Below are 19,730 nucleotides of genomic sequence, written 5' to 3'. Positions count from 1 at the left end.
TACTTGTGTGTAAAATTGATGGGTAGATGGAGTATGGATTTTTTTATACAATCTTGTTTATTTATAATTGGGAATCTACAAATTCCTGCTTCTTTGAACACAGGAGTAATCAAAAACAGTCTAAAACCTCTCTAGTCAGCACCAGACCCAGAAGCCCCATCTACCTTCTTCCAGAGTCATACTAAATGCTCAACCAGGCTGTCTCTTTTGTCTGTCAGAGGCTGTCTAGCTTCTGCTTGTCCTGAGACTCCCTCTGAGGCACACACATGCAGTTTAAGAACAGAAGCGCTGATCAGCTGTAACAGTTTAGCAGCCTTGACAGTGTTGCTGCAGCAACGACATTCTTTAGCACTTAACAACACCCCCAATCAAAGCCCTACCCCTACATTGCTGCTTCTCCTCAATTTTTCTGTGTGTGTGTGTTGGGGTGCTACTGCCATCATTTCAGCCACCTGATTAAAATATTGTCTTTATATTTATTCGGAACAGAAAGCAACATCCAAGCATGTCCCATAACAAGGTTTAGCCCAACCCGTAAGAGTATGTATATTTTGCAATAAAACTACAAAGTAGTTACAGTGCAATCATAGTATTTTTAATACATCTGCATTCCAAAAAGAAATGTATTAACTCCTAACCCACTTTATCTTGCATTTCCTGGCATTTGTGACTGAAACTATGATATTCTTCAGAAATTAAAATATGACTTACCAGAATATATGGAATTCTTCATAACAGAATGTGGATGAGGCTCTGAAAACAGAATGGATGAGAAAGTAGGCAACATATATATTGATCTCTGTGTTTTTTCACAAATATTTTAGAACTCATAAGAAATTATACTCGAGCAGAAGATAAGGATACACAGAGAAAAACAAAAACAAACAAAATGGTTACTTACCTGTACAATAACTGTTTTTCTTGGATATGTGTTATGCACATATATATTCCATTTCAGATATATGTGCACTCCATGCACTAGTAGGCAGTAGTACCCATTAGGTAATGCATGCCCTCTGTGTATCCTCATGCCTTTAACTGACAGCATACAGAGTCATTAAACTCAAACCAGTGGGAGAGGTAGGTGGATTGTGGAACAAAGAAGAACAGTTACTGAACAGGTAAGTAATAATATGTTTCTCCTTTGACTGATACATTCCATTTCTGGTGATTCCTAAGCAGTACTCATTTAGATGGTAGCAATTCAGAGACTATCTGAACAAAGACTGAAGAACAGCTATACCAAAGTTTGCAAAAGCTTTAGAAACGACTTGGATGGCATAATGTCTTGTGAAAGTGTGAATCAAAGACCATGTGACTGTTCTGCAAATGTCTATGATCGGGATGTTACTTAACATTTTTGGAGAAGTAGCTTAAGGTCAAGTGGAATGAACTGGAATTCTTTCTCGAGTTGCACCATTTGCCAGTTTGTAACAAGTCCTGATGCAGGAAGAGACCCAGTTCACAATTCTCTTCACAATAACTGCTGGACCTCTCATTCCTTCTGCATACATTACAAATAGTCTCAGAGAGAAAAGAAATTGTTCTGTCCTATTGATCTAGAAAGAAAGATCCTTGCACATGTCTAGTGTGCACAGTCTCTCTTTGTTCTCATGATTTTGTGATGTTAGAAAGAATTTCAATTGTTGGATTCAGGTAGAAGTCTGGTAATCTTTTGTTAGAAATAAAGCAGAGTGGGGGTGAAGAGTTGTCAAGATTCCTTCCCCACTCTGAACTCTAGGGGACAGATGTGGGGACCTGCATGAAAAGTTCCTAAGCTTATTTTTACTAGCTTAGGTTAAAAAATTCCCCAAGGTACAAAATTTGCCTTGTCCTTGAACAGTATACTACCACCACCAAGCGTTTTAAACAAAGAACAAGGAAAGAGACCACTTGGAGATGTTTTCCCAAAAAATATCCCCCCAAACCCTACACCCCCTTTCCTGGGGAAGACTTGATAATAATATCCTGACCAATTGCTACAGTGAACACAGACCCAAAACCTTGGATCTTAAGAACAATGAGAAATCAATCAGGTTCTTAAAAGAAGAATTTTATTTAAAGAAAAGGTAAAAGAATCACACCTGTAAAATCAGGATGATAAATACTTTATAGGGTAATCAGATTCAAAACATAGAGAATCCCTCTAGGCAAAACCTTAAGTTACAAAAAGACACAAAAACAGGAATACACATTCCCTCCAGCACAGCTTATTTTACAAGCCATTAAACAAAAGAAAATCTAACGCACTTTCTAGCTAGATTACTTACTAACTTTACAGGAGTTGGAAGACTTGCATTTATGATCTGTTCCTGGCAAAAGCATTACAGAGACAGACAAAGGCCTCTTTTCCCCCCTCCAGATTTGAAATTATCATGCCCCCTCATTGGTCATTTTTGTCAGGTGTCAACAAGGTTACCTGAGCTTCTTAACCTTTACAGGTGAAAGGATTTTGCCTCTGGTCAGGAGGGATTTTATAGCTTGTATACAGAAAGGTGGGTACCTTTCCCTTTATATTTATGACAAGAGTAGAGACTGAGGTAAGGTGCCAAGGAGGGACATGTTTTCTAATAGGAGAGAGAAATCCTCATTAAACCTTTCAGACATCAACAAAACATGGGATGGAAGAAAAATGGGAGGATGGATTGCTGAAGTGGCTGAAACTGAACTTTTATTCAGCTCATCCAGAGGACTCACTCTTTCAATTGCATTAGATACTCCAGGATATGCTGAATCTGCATTCTGGAAGGGGAGAGATAGTGCTGTCATGGTTCCTTCCCCACTCTGAACTCTAGGGTATAGATGTGGGGACCTGCATGAAAACCTCCTAAGCTTATTTTTACCAGCTTCGGTTAAAACTTCCCCAAGGGACAAACTATTTTCCAGCCACCACCAAGCGTTTGACAGATATAGAACCGGGAAGGAGCCCACTTGGAAACATCTTTCCCCCCAAAATCCTCCCCAAACCCTACACCCCCTTTCCTGGGGAAGGTTTGATAAAAATCCTCACCAATTTGCATAGCTGAACACAGACCGAAACCGATCGATCTTCAGAACAATGAAAAAACAATCAGGTTCTTAAAAGAAGAATTTTAATAGAAGAAAAAGTAAAAGAATCAGCTCTGTAAAATCAGGATGGTAAAAACCTTACAGGGTAATTAGATTCAAAACATAGAGAATCCCTCTAGGCAAAACCTTAAGTTACAGAAAGACACAAAAAAAGGAATATCCATTCCATTCAGCACAGCTATTTTATCAGCCATTCAAACAAAACAGAATCTAATGCATATCTAGGTTATTTACTAAGTTTTAAGACTCCATTCTTGTTCTGTTCCTGGCAAAAGCATCACACAGACAGACAGAGCCTTTGTTTCTTCCCCCCGCCCCGCTAGCTTTGAAAGTATCTTGTCTCCTCATTGGTCATTTTGGTCAGGTGCCAGCGAGGTTATCCTAGCTTCTTAACCCTTTACAGGTGAAAGAGTTTTTCCTCTGGCCAGGAGGGATTTTAAAGGTGTTTACCCTTCTCTTTATATTTATGACGGGTGCCTAATGGCCCCAATGGAAAAAAAATCAATTTTTCAAAGTATGTCTCTCTAGTAGAAATCTTTCTTCCACAGGTGAGAATGTTTCAAATCTCTTTCGAGATGAATTTCTCAGATGTGTTCAGCCGTTCAACATCTATTCTGTGAGGTGGATATTGTGAGAGCTGGGGTGGACAACTTGGCCCATGGGTCTCTAACAGTAAGCCCTGGACAAAAAGTAGTGCCATAGGAAACTGGAGCAGAAATGGTGACATTTTCTGTCTTTTTTTTTGTTGCAAAAAGACTGACACTCAGGGATCCCCAGTTGTGAAATACTCTCCTCACTATGTTGTTTTGCAGGGACTATCGGTGATCTTGTGGAGGCAATGTAAGAGCATTCTGCATCCATTCTTTGAATGAGAGACTTTTCACAACGTTCCAAATAACCAGTTTATAAACTGGTTATTTGGAACGTTGTGAAAAGTCAAATTATATATATATATATAGTGACGGTGCAAGGCCAGATGGCTATAGAAAAGTAGTCTTATTGGGATCCGGGAAGTGGGCGGGCGAAGCCCGTCCACTGCTAAAGGGTCCCCCCCAGCCTAAAAGGGGGATCCACAGGACCTAGATACCCAAAAAATTCCGGGGGACAACTAATAAAATAACAGGGACAGGAGTGCGGTCAAAGGGTCAAAAGAAGGGAACCGGACGGGGACACCGAGCAGAGAACCCCGGACAGAGCCCACTGCTCCTCAAAGGCGTCAAGGGAGTCAGAGGACGCCGCCCAGAGGAACTCTGCCCGGATACGTGAACGGACCGAGGATCGGAAATAGGCCCCACAGTCACAGGAGACTCCATCGGCCAACCTCCTCTCTCTGGTTTTGTAGATGGCCATTTTAGCTAGGGCCAGGAGGAGGTTGACCAGGAGATCCCGAGACTTTGTGGGGCCACGGATAGGGAGTGCATAAATGAGAAGGTGAGGGGAGAAGTGCAACCAAAAACGTAATAAGATATTGGTGAGGAGCCGGAATAGGGGCTGCAGCCTGGCACACTCCAGGTAGACATGTGCCAGGGTATCCCTCACGCCGCAAAAGGGGCAGGTGTCTGGGATTGTGGTGAACCGTGCCAAGTACACGCCCGTGCTCATGGCTCCGTGAAGGAGCCGCCAACTGACATCCCCGGCGGGCTTTGGGACTAAGATGGAATATAGGCTGGCCCACCGGGGCTCTTCACCCTCCAAAGGTGGCAGGAGGTCCCGCCATTTTGTATCGGGGCGGGACACGAGGGTGCGGGCGTGAAGGGTGTGGAACACGAGCGTGTAGAGATGTTTTCTTGGCGCGGTTTGAAAACAGACCGGCTGCATCTCGTGCAGCCGGCTTCTAGTGAAGGGGTGAAGGGATCGGTTGGGTCCACGGGGGAGGGGTCCAATTAAAAGGTCCGGCGGGCCTGGGGTAGTGGGTGGGCGGGGCGTGCCCTCGTGCAGGACCCGGTCGAGATAAACCCGAGCAGCGGGCGGCAAAGCGGCCTTCACCTCCTGAAGTATGCGTTGGGGAGTACAAGGTCTGGAAAGCCCCATGCGCTGAGCGAAGGTTAGGGGATCCAGCCAGTCTCCCCGGTCATAGTCCAGGAGGTCTCCGACTCTTGTGACCTCTGCCAGGACCAACCTCTGGCGCACCGAGCGGGACTCCGCCACCTGCAAACGGAGCTGGGGGTTGTGTAGCACGGGCTCCGCGAGGAGATCTGCCCCCTCGGTGGCCGCCACGGACCTGCTCGTTGTAAAGAGTTTCCAGGTCCGGAGGAGGTCCTGGTAGAAGACCGGCAGCCCGGAGAGGTCTCGCGGAAGACCTCTCGGATGGAGATAAAGGAGCTGTCGGTCGTATCGGAGCCCTCGGAAGCGGCGCAGGAAGGCGTGCGCCAGTATGCTCCACGCCGGACTACCTGCACCATAAAGGAGCCTCTGCAGGGTCTGGAGGCGGAAGACATGGACCTGAGTAAGCAGACATTTTAGGCCCTGCCCTCCCTCCTCCACAGGTAGATGGAGAACCCCTGCAGGGACCCAGTGCAGTCCTGACCAAAAGAACTCCAGAATCGATGTCCGCAGGTTGGTCAGGAAAGCCGGGGCTGGGACCAGGGTGTTGAGCCGGTACCAAAGCATGGACAGGACTAGTTGATTAAGCACTAACGCTCTCCCTCGAAGGGAGAGGCACCGGAGCAGTCCTGTCCATTTCCGGAGCCGCTCTATCACCCCGCCCTCTAAATTCTGCCAGTTCTCCGGCGGAGAGGGATGCGTGGCAGAAAGGTAAACGCCCAGATAGAGCAGCGGACCCGTGCTCCACCGGATGGCTTGAAGCGCGGGTGGGCGGGGGCTCGCCTGCCGCCATCCCCTACCACCAAGCCAGAGCTCTTGACCCAGTTGACCCGCGCAGAGGAGGCTGCTGAATAGATGGCCTGGCAAGCCACCACTCGCACCAAGTCGCCCGGGTCCTGGACCATGAGGAGCACGTCATCAGCGTACGCCGACAAGACCAGCCGCAGCTCCGGCTCCCTCAGCACCAACCCTGTCAACCTCCTTCGGAGGAGACAGAGGAAGGGCTCGATCGCCAGAGCGTAGAGCTGGCCTGAGAGGGGGCACCCCTGCCTTACTCCTCGCCCGAAGTTGACCGGTTCGGTCAGGGTCCAGTTGAGTCTTACCAGACACTCTGCGGAAGCGTACAGCACCCGGAGAAAGTTCACAAACCTGGGTCCGAAGCCAAATGCCTGCAGAGTGCTCAGGAGATACCCGTGATCCATCCTGTCGAACGCCTTCTCTTGATCTAAGGACAGGAGGGCGAACGACAGACCATCCCTACACCCAAGTTCCAATAGGTCCCGGACCAGATATAGGTTGTCGAAGATACTGCGGCCCGGGACGGTGTAGGTCTGGTCTGGGTGGACCACGTCCGCCAGCACGGACCCTAGCCTCAGGGAGATGGCTTTTGCCACGATTTTGTAGTCCGTGCTGAGGAGCGAGACGGGACGCCAATTTCGTAAATCGCGGAGGTCCCCCTTCTTCGGCAATAAGGCGAGCACGGCTCGCCTGCACGAAAGAGGGAGGACCCCGCTCTGCAAAGACTCGGCCCAGACGGTGACTAGGTCTGGGCCCAGGACGTCCCAGAACAAGGGTAAGGGTGAAGTGGAGCTTGAGGAAGTGAGGGCTGCTGTGGGGGAAGTAGTCCAGGGAATTGTACATGTCATGTTTCTAAAAGGTCAGCTACCATAGCTGATACTATTAGGGTCCCTGGGCTGGAGCCCGAAGTAGAGGGTGGGCCCGGGCTCCCCCCCACTTTTGCCCCCTGATTAATCACTGAGACTGGGAGACAACAGAGACTGTGCAAGGAAGGATAACTTCTCCTCTCCTCCCTCACTGGCTTATGATGAAAATGGCTCAGTAGACTGTGACCCTTGTCTCTAGAGAGAGAAGGGTTACATGGAGGATCACAGTGAGCCTCTGAGGCTAGCAAAATCCACCAGGAAATGCGGGACCCATGGAGACAAGGACAGAGCTTTGTCACTATATATATAATATATAATCTAATATTTGTTGTTTCAGCCCAAAATGATTTTTTTATTTTTTTCTAAATTGTTATTTGCCCAGCTCTAGTCTTGGTTCTGTCTTTCTTTCCCAAGATGGAGAAGACTTGGCTGTCTTTAAAATGGCAAACTAGGGAAGGAGATTGATCCCTCTTCTCTCTTTGTGTCTTCAAATATTATTCCCACCCCCCCTCCCCACTTGAACAAGTCCAAGGAGGCAAAAAGAGGAGCCATGGTACTTTTGGAGGAGGAGTACTCAACCCATTCAGCTCCAGACTAGATAAAATATGAGGCCAGATGCATGGATTTCTCAATTCCTAGGCATACCTCACAAATTTCTGCTCCCTGATGATGAAGGACTTACAGATGCTGCAGTTCTTAGGCTAACTACCTATCCATGTAAAAAAAAAGTTACAGTCATGAAAACAACCCAGGTACAAGGAGTCTGTCTCAATTAGCCATGGTATGAAGGTGGTGGTCCAAACTTGTGAGGGAGTTCATTGCTTGAAACAAGAGATCCTAACAGCTAGGACCAAAACTAAAATTGGATGTAGTAATGTGAGAAACATGTAGGATACTGGGAAACTGAAATAGTAATAGAAATACTTGCTTCACTATTTGTATTCTCTGATTGAGTGAAATGAGATTAACTGGATGTAGAAAACTTCATTAAGATAGAGTATGGCAAGCTGATATCTACTGGAATGGGAGCCTGTTAACTCCCAAATTATAAGAACGTGTTTTGTAAATCATGCAAAAGAAACTGCCATCCACTGTTACCAATGATCATGATGATCAAGCACAAGTTTCATTCTACAGTAAGTTTATGCTTTTAACATTGTGGTTATGGGTGATAGGAATGTCCAAGTTGGTAGTGAAAATCTTGGATATGAACAGTTCTTGGGTAAACACAGAACTGAGGAGTGGATGGACAACTTTCAGTACCCAGAAAAGTGTTCTGCCACACATTATTGAATAGAATCCAACTGGTCACAATTGAAATACTGTGTAATGAGCGAACAGGCTTTAGTTCAAATAAAATGTGTAGATCACTTTGTTACCTTGAGATGATTGATTGAGAAAGCGGTTGCCTATCAGAGAAGATTAGTCATGCACTTCATAGATTTCACCAAAACTTTTGATTGCATTCATAGAGAATCTCTATGGAACAATATGGGATTCTTAAAAAGATAGTGTCACTGGTAAAGATGCTGTATGAAGGTCCAAAATGCAGACCAATTGGTTTGATGTCCTCACTGGAGTAAAGGAGGGTTGCATTTTATCACGTCATCTTTTCTGCATTGTGACAGATTATCAGATGTGAAGAGCAACATCAAAAGGAGATATAGGATCTATGTGGAATAGAGGGAAATTTCAAGATCTTGACATTGCAGACAACATTGTTCTGTTGGACTCAAATGGCAGTTCCATGAAAAAAAAACACTATCAGCATTTGCTCAAGAAACTCCCTGAAAAAGCACAAGAACAAATCCGCACAGACACACCCCTAGAACCCCGACCTGGGGTATTCTATCTGCTACCCAAGATCCATAAACCTGGAAATCCTGGACAACCCATCATCTCAGGCATTGGCACCCTGACAGCAGGATTGTCTGGCTATGTAGACTCCCTCCTCAGGCCCTACGTTACCAGCACTCCCAGCTATCTTCGAGACACTACTGACTTCCTGAGGAAACTACAATCCATTGGTGATCTTCCTAAAAACACCATCCTAGCCACTATGGATGTAGAAGCCCTCTACACCAACATTCCACACAAAGATGGACAACAAGCCGTCAGGAACAGTATCCCCGATAATGTCACGGCTAACCTGGTGGCTGAACTTTGTGACTTTGTCCTCACTCATAACTATTTCACATTTGGGGACAATGTATACCTTCAAATCAGCGGCACTGCGATGGATACCCACATGGCCCCACATTATGCCAACATTTTTATGGCTGACTTAGAACAACGCTTCCTCAGCTCTTGTCTCCTAATGCTCCTACTCTACTTGCACTACATTGATGACATCTTCATCATCTGGACCCATGGAAAAGAAGCCCTTGAGGAATTCCACCATGATTTCAACAATTTCCATTCCACCATCAACCTCAGCCTGGACCAGTCCACACAAGAGATCCACTTCCTGGACACTATGGTGCTAATAAGCGATGGTCACATAAACACCACCCTATACCGGAAACCTACGGACCGCTATTCCTACCTACATGCCTCTAGCTTTCATCCAGATCATACCACACGATCCATTCTCTACAGCCAAGCTATACGATACAACCGCATTTGCTCCAACCCCTCAGACAGAGACAAACATCTACAAGATCTCTATCATGCATTCCTACAACTACAATACCCACCTGCTGAAGTGAAGAAACAGATTGACAGAGCCAGAAGAGTACCCAGAAGTCACCTACTACAGGACAGGCCCAACAAAGAAAATAACAGAACACCACTAGCCACCACCTTCAGCCCCCAACTAAAACCTCTCCAACGCATCATCAAGGATCTACAACCTATCCTGAAGGACGACCCATCACTCTCACAGATCTTGGGAGACAGACCAGTCCTTGCTTACAGACAGCCCCCCAACCTGAAGCAAATACTCACCAGCAACCATACACCACACAACAGAACCACTAACCCAGGAACCTATCCTTGCAACAAAGCCCGTTGCCAACTCTGTCCACATATCTATTCAGAGGACACCATCATAGGGCCTAATCACATCAGCCACACTATCAGAGACTCGTTCACCTGCGGATCTACCAATGTGATATATGCCATCATGTGCCAGCAATGCCCCTCTGCCATGTACATTGGTCAAACTGGACAGTCTCTATGTAAAAGAATAAATGGACACAAATCAGACGTCAAGAATTATAACATTCATAAACCAGTTGGAGAACACTTTAATCTCTCCGGTCACTTGATTATAGACCTGAGGGTGGCTATCCTTCAACAAAAAAACTTCAAAAACAGACTCCAATGAGAGACTGCTGAATTGGAATTAATTTGCAAACCGGATACAATTAACTTAGGCTTGAATAGAGACTGGGAATGGATGAGTCATTACACAAAGTAAAACTTTCCCCATGTTATTTCTCCCCCCTACCCCACCCCCCACCGTTCCTCAGATGTTCTTGTTAACGTCTGGAAATAGCCTACCTTGCTTGTCACCATGAAAGGTTTTCCTCCTTTCCCCACCCTGCTGCTGGTGATGGCTCATCTTAAGTGATCACTCTCCTTACAGTGTGTATGATAAAACCCATTGTTTCATGTTCTCTGTGTGTGTATATAAATCTCCCCTCTGTATTTTCCACCAAATGCATCTGATGAAGTGAGCTCTAGCTCATGAAAGCTTATGCTCATATAAATTTGTTAGTCTCTAAGGTGCCACAAGTACTCCTTTTCTTTTTGCGAATACAGACTAACACAGCTGCTACTCTGAAACCAAACATAAGGCTGCCACTTTAGGATTAAGAATCAGCCAAAAGAAAATGAAAATTATAAACATTGAAAGATGAGTCAGCAATGATGCTTCATATGTGAATGATAGTGAAGAATACAATACAGCTAACATGTTTGTGTATCTTGCAAACAAAATCAGTGCTGATTGTTCACTGCAGAAGGAGGTGGAACATAAACTGGGAAGGCAAGTGAAGCTTTTTCTAGACTGGAAAATATTTGGAAAAATAAGGAGATTCATGCAAGCACCAAGATAAAGTTATATTTGTCATTGTGATACCCACATTGTTATATGTTTCTGAAACTTGGCAAATGCTTGAATCCTACAACAGGAAACTTAACACATTCCATCAGAGATGCTTGCAAGAGAATACTTGATGTACACGGTTGGAATAAAGTAACGAATGCTGATGTGTTACAGAGGACTGGCCAACAGACTGTAGAAACAATGCTTCAAGAAAGAAGGCTGAAGTGGTTTGTACATCTTGTACAGATGTTGAAACAAATGTATTCCTAGACAAACCCTTCACTGGATACCGATACAGAAAAGTGGAGGACAAGAGATGACCTATAAAAGAAAACATTTAGAAATATGTACTGCCATGGAAAAAGATTATAATAGAGCAAGAAATGTGGCACTAGACAGCTGGAGGTGGAAATACTGGGTTCCCTCATGTGCCACAAGCCCATTAGAGCATCTAAACCCTTACATGCTGTTAAGCTAAATAAAGCAGGAAATGGATATATTCATCATTAATGGACATAACACCCTGAAATGAAGGGCAATATTTAAAACCTGGGAATTTCTGTACAAGAAGGAGGTAACAGAGTACCTTCTCAGAAACAAAAGAAAAGTTTCCCCATCGGTTTGGGGGAGAAAAAAAAAAGAACCCAGCAAATGAAAAACAAAAGACTTAATACTATCTATTTACATTAAATCCTAAACTTATTTTAAGAACTATTTCCTTATTCATAATGTCATAGATACTAAGGCCAAAAGGGACAATTGTGATCATCTAGTCTGAGCTCCGGTGTAACACAGGCCAGGGAACTGCCCTGAAATAATTCCTGTATGAATATGAGCATATGAAAATGTGATCTCAGGGCATTATGCAGAGATCCAACCTGTAACCACACATTGTGAGATGGAACTGACGGAGGATTGGGGTGGCCCCATCCTTTACACCATAAGCTGGAAGTATAAAAACACTCAGGGGGCCCAGGCACTGCCTCAACTGGAATTGCTAGCTAAAAGTCTCTGGTTCAAGTGCATTGGGCACTCATACACCTGAAGTAGAATATGCATGTGCAAAATCTCTCCAAAGAGATTAAGGATTTACAAATCCTCCTGTATTATATTAATGCCCAAAATTCCAACCCAGAAATGCCTTGCAGAAAATGCCTTGCAGAAAATTTCCGGTCCAAACCACTGAAGTTAATAGAAGGACCCCAGAAGACTTTGAGCAATGGGAAGCAAAATGATCATCCATCCATAAATTCTTAAATTACATGGTTCCGTAAATCTTGCACTTCCAGGAACTTCGCATGTGCAGAGGCTTATGACCAACACAAGCCCCACTCAAGTCCTTAAAATAAGAGTTCAAAAGGACTTACACATATTTGCAAACCCCAAGCTATTGAAAATTCATGTCAGATCCTAAAAAAAATATGCAATTAAAAAAGATAGCTTTTCCAGAAACAGGTTCAAGACAAAATTCATGAGAACACTAAAAATATTGCTATATTTGAGATAAAATTTTGAAAGTTGGTAATAGTGCTAAAGTATTGCATAGGCTTTCAACTGGCCCTCTAATCAGGGGTGCAGTTCACACTTTAAGCAAAGATGTATATATATAGGGACAAATCCTGTTCAGACTAATAAACTGTTTAACCCATTAAATGCTATGGAGTTTCACAGGTGCAAATCAATGCAGAAATAATGAATAAATTATTTGATATGAAACAGAGCTAGTTAGGTTTTTTTTCCCCAACAAAAAGATTTACATTAAAAAATAGAGTTTTGTAAAAAAAAAAAAAAAAAAAACCAACCAATCTTTGATGAAAAAGTAACTTGCAATTTTTTTTGAGGTTTTATTTTTAATTTTAAGAGAGAAAATCAACATGGCTTGGTATTTTAGAAATGTTCATTTTTAAATTGTGGGGAAATGACCACCCTCTCTCAATTTTTATTTTTCCCTCTAGAAAAGTATGTGTGTGTGGGAGGGGAGTAAGAATAATTCAAATTGAAAGAAAATAACACTTTCATATTTAAAAAGCATTACTTTAAAAAAAGTAATTTTTGCTTTTTTAAAAAAGGAGACGACAGTTATTTTCAGAGAGAAATGTATTTTTTAAAAGTAAGGGCTAGACCTCAACTGGAGTATTGTGTTATGCCTCAACTGGAGTAGTGTGTCCAGTTCTCGGTGCCACATTTCAGGAAAGATGTGGACAAATTGGAGAGAGTCAGGAAAAGAGCAACAAAAATGATTAAAGGTCTAGAAAACATGACCTGTGAGGGAAGATTGAAAGAACTGGGTTTCTTTAGTCTGGAAAAGAGAAGATTGAGAGGGGACATGATAACTGTTTTCAAACACCTAAAAGGTTTTTACAAGGAGGAGAGAGAAAAATTATTCTCCTTAACCTCTGATGATAGGACAAGAAGCAATGGACTTAAATTGCAGCAACGAAGGATTAGGTTGGACATTAGGAAAAACTTCCTGATCATCAGGGTGGTTAGGCACTGGAATAAATTGCCTAGGGAGGTTGTGGAATCTCCATCATTGGAAATTTTTAAGAGTAGTTTAAACAAACACCTGTCAGGGATGTTCTAGATGGTGCTGGTCCTGCCATGAGTGCAGGGGACTGGACTCTCGAGGTCCCTTCCAGTTCTAGCATTCTATGATTTTATGATTTACAACAGAAATGTGATGGTGTTAGATTTACAAGAGGCTTGAACAGATTAGTGTTTTATTTTTATGTATGTAATGACTCCAGAGACCATGCTAATTGGAGTATTATGAATAAGCAGATAAAAAATAAGTCTTAACTGGAGTACTGGTGTCCTGCTATGCTTCAGTATAGCACTTATCTCTTGATGGGCAAAAATACTGGTAGTTTTGAATTTTTCCAGAACAAATGAATCTGTTTCTGACAATCAAATGCAGACAAACTCATATGCAATACATATTGAACTCTTTACGAGAACTTACCTAGTGAATTCATGATTTTGTATTATGCAGTCTGAGCTGAAAAATATGGGATAAAACAGTGGTCAAAATACATAGTATGTATAAGTTAGTAACTCTTCCAGTTCCCAGTTGAATGAAGATCTGTTACTGGAGTATTAAAGGTTTCAGAGTAGCAGCCATGTTAGTCTATATCCGCAAAAAGAACAGGAGTACTTGTGGCACCTTAGAGACTAACAAATAATAGGATGAAACCAAAGCCAAAAGATACAGAGTCGAGGTTACTACAGCATTTTAATGTGGTGCATTTGCTCTGTGTTGAGTTATTTCTTAGACAGTTCACTCAACCTGGACAAAAGAATATGTAATGCTGTATGTGCGAATCTAAAGTTATAGTAAAAGGTGAACTTTTAAATAAATGAAGAGCATGGAAGAGGGCTACTAGGATGATCCGAGGAATGGAAAACTTGTCTTATGAAAGGAGACTTAAAGAGCTTGGCTTGTTTAGCCTAACTAAAAGAAGGTTGAGGGGAGATATGATTGCTCTCTATAAATATATCAGAGGGATAAATACAGGAGAGGGAGAGGAATTATTTAACCTCAGCACCAATGTGGACACAAGAACAAATGGGTATAAACTGGCCACCAGGAAGTTTAGACTTGAAATCAGACGAAGGTTTTTAACCATCAGAGGAGTGAAGTTTTGGAATAGCCTTCCAAGGGAAGCAATGGGGGCAAAAGATCTATCTGGTTTTAAGATTCTACTCGATAAGTTAATGGAGGAGATGGTATGATGGGATAATGGAATTTTGGTAAATAATTGATCTTTAAATATTCAGGGTAAATAGGCCAAATCCCCTGAGATGGGATATTAGATGGATGGGATCTGAGTTACTATAGAAAATTCTTTCCTGGGTATCTGGCTGGTGAATCTTGCCCATATGCTCAGGGTTTAGCTGATCGCCATATTTGGGGTCGGGAAGGAATTTTCCTACAGGGCAGATTGGGAGGCCCTGGAGGTTTTTCGCCTTCCTCTGTAGCATGGGGCATGGTTGACTTGAGGGAGGCTTCTCTGCTCCTTGAAGTCTTTGAACCATGATTTAAGGACTTCAATAGCTCAGACATGGGTGAGGTTTTTCATAGGAGTGGGTGGGTGAGATTCTGTGGCCTGCACTGTGCAGGAGGTCGGACTAGATGATCAGAATGGTCCCTTCTGACCTTAGTATCTATGAATCTAAGAGTCTAGCTATAACATAGGTCGCAGTGGGGACTAAGAACTCAGACCTGCAAGTGACTCTGAGAGGATGGACCTCTGTGTCAGTGGGGGTCCTGTGAATAGATTGCAGCAAGGGCACAGAGCTCTGTCCACACTGAGTCAGTTTCATGATAAGAATTTGAAAATTTTCCCTAGCCTCTTGCAATGCCTGAAAAGGTGTGGGGAGGGGCCAAGATTGTCAGTTCCACTGAATAATGGGACTACTTCTCAGGAGACACATGTTGCCTAATGGGGGATAAGGAAGGCCACAAAGCAGTTAGAGCCCTGGCATCAATGGGGAGGAGTAAGCTGCAACATTAAATCTGAACTTGCACCATGCACCAGTGAGTTCTGGCTGGGAGTGTTGTGCTGTACTGCCCCTTACCATATGTACCCTATATGATACCTGCCCTGTGTGTTGTAATTGAAAGTCTGGAGAGAAACTATTATTTACAAGCTGTATCCCCTGTTACACAACACAAAGACCGGTTTCAGAGTAGCAGCCGTGTTAGTCTGTATTCACAAAAAGAAAAGGAGTACTTGTGGCACCTTAGAGACTAACAAATTTATTTGAGCATAAGCTTTCGTGAGCTACAGCTCACTTCATCGGATGCATTTGGTGGAAAAAACCTCTGTTTTTCCACCAAATGCATCTGATGAAGTGAGCTGTAGCTCACGAAAGCTTATGCTCTAATAAATTTGTTAGTCTCTAAGGTGCCACAAGTACACAACACAAAGAGATTCTTGTTGATTTGGACTGAAGTTAACAGACCACCTCATCTCCTTCTTGGCTCAGAGAATGGTCTTCTCTGGCAGAATGGCTGCACTGGTATGTTTACTGCTTAGTAATGTTAACATTACTGCTTAGTATGTTTCATCAAAGTTTTGTGCCATATTCAGTCTTTGTGTCTGCAGCTGGAGTTATTATCATTGGCCTTATGTAACTGCCTCATTTGGTTTCACTCATTTTCCATATGAACTTTTTCACTTGCGAAGATTTGAATCCAGGTTCCCTATACAATGCATGGGGAGAATTAGACACCTAAAAATGGGATCCACAGAAGCCAGCACGCTGAGTGAGCAAATGCCTAAATCAGCCAGAGGTGTGACCTAATCCCCATGCCTAAAATGAAGTTAGAAGCCTAAGTTTGGGCTAGAGGGAGGAGACTCCCTCCACTCAAGATTCACAATAATGAACACTGTCCTTGTGTTAGGCAACTAAGCCAGGTTGATTCTTTCTCACTACAAATGGAGCGGATGGTGCCATTCTTTTCCCCAATAGGCCAATGGTGAGAGCACTGACCAGGTGTGGGGGACCCAGGTTCAAATCTCTCCTCTGCCTGAATGACATCAGCTTCCTGTACAATGCATTGGGATTCCACAAATGGGATTTTCAGAAACCAGCAAGGTGAGCAGGTAGTCACCTAAGCTAGCCATGAAGGAGATGAGAACCACACATGGTCACCTTGACAGTGATGAGTGACAGGACAGTTCCATATTGTAGTGACTAGCCCAAACAATTACCCAAGTCAAAATGAATTTGAAAGAGCTCTTACTGTTGCAAGTGCAATGGCACACTTTACACACAGTTCAGGGGTTAACTACACCACTGACCACTCTGCTAGTAACTTGAGTTGCCACCAGATATGAACTGGAAGCCAGTGCAGACTACAGAGCACAAAATGTAATATGCTGCTTATGGAAAGCACCACTAGATAAGTTTCACAGCTGCATTTTACAATAGATGTAGCTTCTAGGTGGTATTCAGGTATAGCCCTGTGTGGAGTGTATTGCACAATTGAGTCTGTGGATAAAAAAGGGTAGGAAGACAGATAGGAAAAGTCAGAAGTTCCTCGCAAGTCCTAGATGAAAATGAGCATTCTTAGCAACTGGGGACTCCAGCAGCAGGGAATGTCTCTGGCAGGGAGGAGGCAGCAGGTAGAGGGTCCGGCATCTCCCTGTTGCCAACCTTTCCCCACTTCCTCCCACTTGCCAGAGCCTTTCACTGGCCCGTGTAGCTATATGCTACAGTGTGGATTCAGCCTGCCTTTCACTGTGTTGTGCAGCTACACTTACACTACATGCCATTGCAAAGGATTGCAGTATAGATGTAGCCTCAGGTCGACACTGGCAAGCTGAGAATTCCCACACCACCCAGACTGGATGAAAGGGGGATGTTTAACCAGCATATTGGTGGCAATACAGCCAAAACTTTCTTGCTGTAGGCCTGACCCAGCTTCCACTGACAGCATGAGCAATGTCAAAGGGAATGGGACACCCAATTGCCTTTTGTACTTTTGAAAATCTCCCTCATATTGAATCAAAGATAATTTACAAAATCAGATTTGTATGAAGATGAAACTAGGTAAGCTACTGTATTCTTGTTTCATAGAAACCAATTAAAATTGAATGGGGTTTTTTTGAGAATAAATAAATCTATAACATTTAAATATTATAAATAATGTGGAAAAAAATATATCAAGGAGTGAAATAAAATGTAAATGATTAAATGTAAAATAAATGTCCTTCTTAATCAATGTGCAAACTAAATGCATCTGATGGAAAGTGTTAAGTTTCACATATCAAAAACTTTTAAAAAAGATTATTAAAAATAAAGCTGAATTTAGGGAAGCAGGATCCTAGGAAGTTCCACACAACTTCAGCAGTTTTAGGCCTCAGTTTTGCAAGTTCTTTAACATAGGACTAACTTCAAACATGTGAGTAGTCCGATTGGTCCCCATTTTTCAAAAATTTATACCCAGTGGCTTAAGTCACAGTGTGCAAGTGTGGGCATGTACATAAATCTTTGCAGGGTCAGGGTTTAATGCTGCAGTCGTAAAGGCCTGATCCAATCAGTAGAAACTCTCTCACTGGCTTTTATTAGGGCATAAAAGTGTATAAGGAAATGGTTCTCTCTTTGGCAGCAGGTGTTCTGGAAAGAGAAAGTGGTGCTAGTTTTCAAAATGGTTGTCTCTGAGACCTTTTGCCATGCTAGAAAAGTAAATTAACTAGACTCTTGAATTTGTTTTGTTTTCACCAGAGTATTGAGAGAACATTCAGAGAAGATAGAGAAGATAAGGATGCAAAGTATCAGACACAAAAGCCGCAGAGAAGTTACTACTTCATCTTTAACATGAGACATGAGGGTTTTTTTCACATTTGTGAACCTATGCCAGCTTAAGTTTTAAGTGCAGACTAAATCTTCATCAACAGTCCCTTAAACCAAAGCATAAATGGGCTATTCCCATCCAGCCATTTGCAGATCTCTTTGCTTTGCACACATATTTAACAGGACTACTATATACCAACAATATATATTACTGAATACTTTCAAGAATTCAAGTATAAGAACTATTGTTCACTTTGTAGGACTAAAATCACTCAGCTTCTTGTCATGTACCTTACTTAACACACAAGCACTCCCTCTCCTGAGTTTAATCATTATTAGAAATTCAGTTTCTCCTGTTTTCTTTTTTAATTAATAGGCCCATTGGGTTTTATTGCTTTATTCTCCAAGACCTTTGGACTAGCAGACAAGTTACGAGCCTGGACACATATATTCTTATACACAGTCTTATAGAAAATGCAATGTGTTTTTTATTGTTCCCTGTAAATGTTTTAATACATATTCTTCCCCCCTTTCTCCCTAGCATTCCCCTTCATTAATTTTTTTTCACAAAGAACAAAATGATGGAGAAATTTTAATAAAGAGCTAGGGAGTATTTAAAAATGTATTTGCAAAATACATTTCACTGGAACAAAATAGTGATTGCCATAGAACCTGTATTTTAAATTCTAGTTGCTGGATATATGAGAGTTTTGCCATGCCTGCATGTTACAAACTAAGTTAAGTGAGTTGTGACTTTTGGTGCTTCAGTTTTTGGGCACCCAATCTGTAGACTCTATAAAAGGGCATGACTTTGGAAAAGTGTTAAGCACTCTGCAGCTGAAAATCAAGCACCTCTACTTTGTCTCATATTAGGCACTAAAAATCACAAATAACTTTTAGAAATGTAGGCTTTTATCTTTATATCAATTAAGGTATTAGGTATTCCCTGAACTGAATCTGTTATTATGGTCAAAGAAAAAGTCTTTGAGGTTGAATGACTCAGTTGCCTTTTCAGAAGGAAAAAATAATAATAATCATGTGTAAATTAATGACAGCTTATTATAATAACAAGTACTGTAAGAAACTTGGATATTCACATATCATAAAAATGACCTTCTTTCTACATAATTCTGAAGTACCATGGAGAGAGGAGCATATGTTAGGCTGAATGTACCACAGACAAAAACGGTCAGACCAAAGAGCAGAAATAAAAGGAACCCCCCTGAAAATAGTTTTTTTTTCAATTCTCAGGTAGAAAATACATAGAAATACATACATATGAAACACAAAATTTTTGTTCAGACTTACATTTGCAGTTAGGATGTTTTAAGATCTCCTGTTGTGTTTTGAAATCAAACAACCTTCTCTACCCTGACTTTCTCTCCTTCTTAGAAAATTGTTTTCAGGTCCTATAGTAGCTAGTGAATAATTAACTATGGGCTAGATTATGGAGACAAGGTAGGTGAGGTAATATCTTTCATTGGATCAACTTCCGTTGATGGGAGAGACAAGCTTTCAGCTTACACAGAACACTTTTTCAGGTCTGGGAAATGTAGCCAGAATGTCACAGCTAAACATAAGATGGAACAGGTTTCAGAGTA

General features: G+C 42.5%; 1 long non-coding RNA gene across 1 annotated transcript; it reads right to left on the bottom strand.

Annotated features, from left to right (window-relative positions):
• Positions 1-711: 711 nt before the first annotated feature.
• LOC122457305 lies at positions 712-19,545 on the bottom strand. Its single transcript, XR_006276792.1, has 3 exons — positions 19,438-19,545; positions 13,790-13,825; positions 712-753 (listed from the first exon to the last, which is right to left on the bottom strand). It is a non-coding gene; the product is annotated as an uncharacterized LOC122457305 (long non-coding RNA).
• Positions 19,546-19,730: the final 185 nt, after the last annotated feature.

Source organism: Dermochelys coriacea, chromosome 23 (assembly GCF_009764565.3).
Source record: "Dermochelys coriacea isolate rDerCor1 chromosome 23, rDerCor1.pri.v4, whole genome shotgun sequence".
Taxonomy (NCBI): Eukaryota; Metazoa; Chordata; order Testudines; family Dermochelyidae; genus Dermochelys; species Dermochelys coriacea.
The sequence above is the reverse complement of the archived record's forward strand: the minus strand, read 5'-3'. Positions and strand labels throughout refer to the sequence as shown.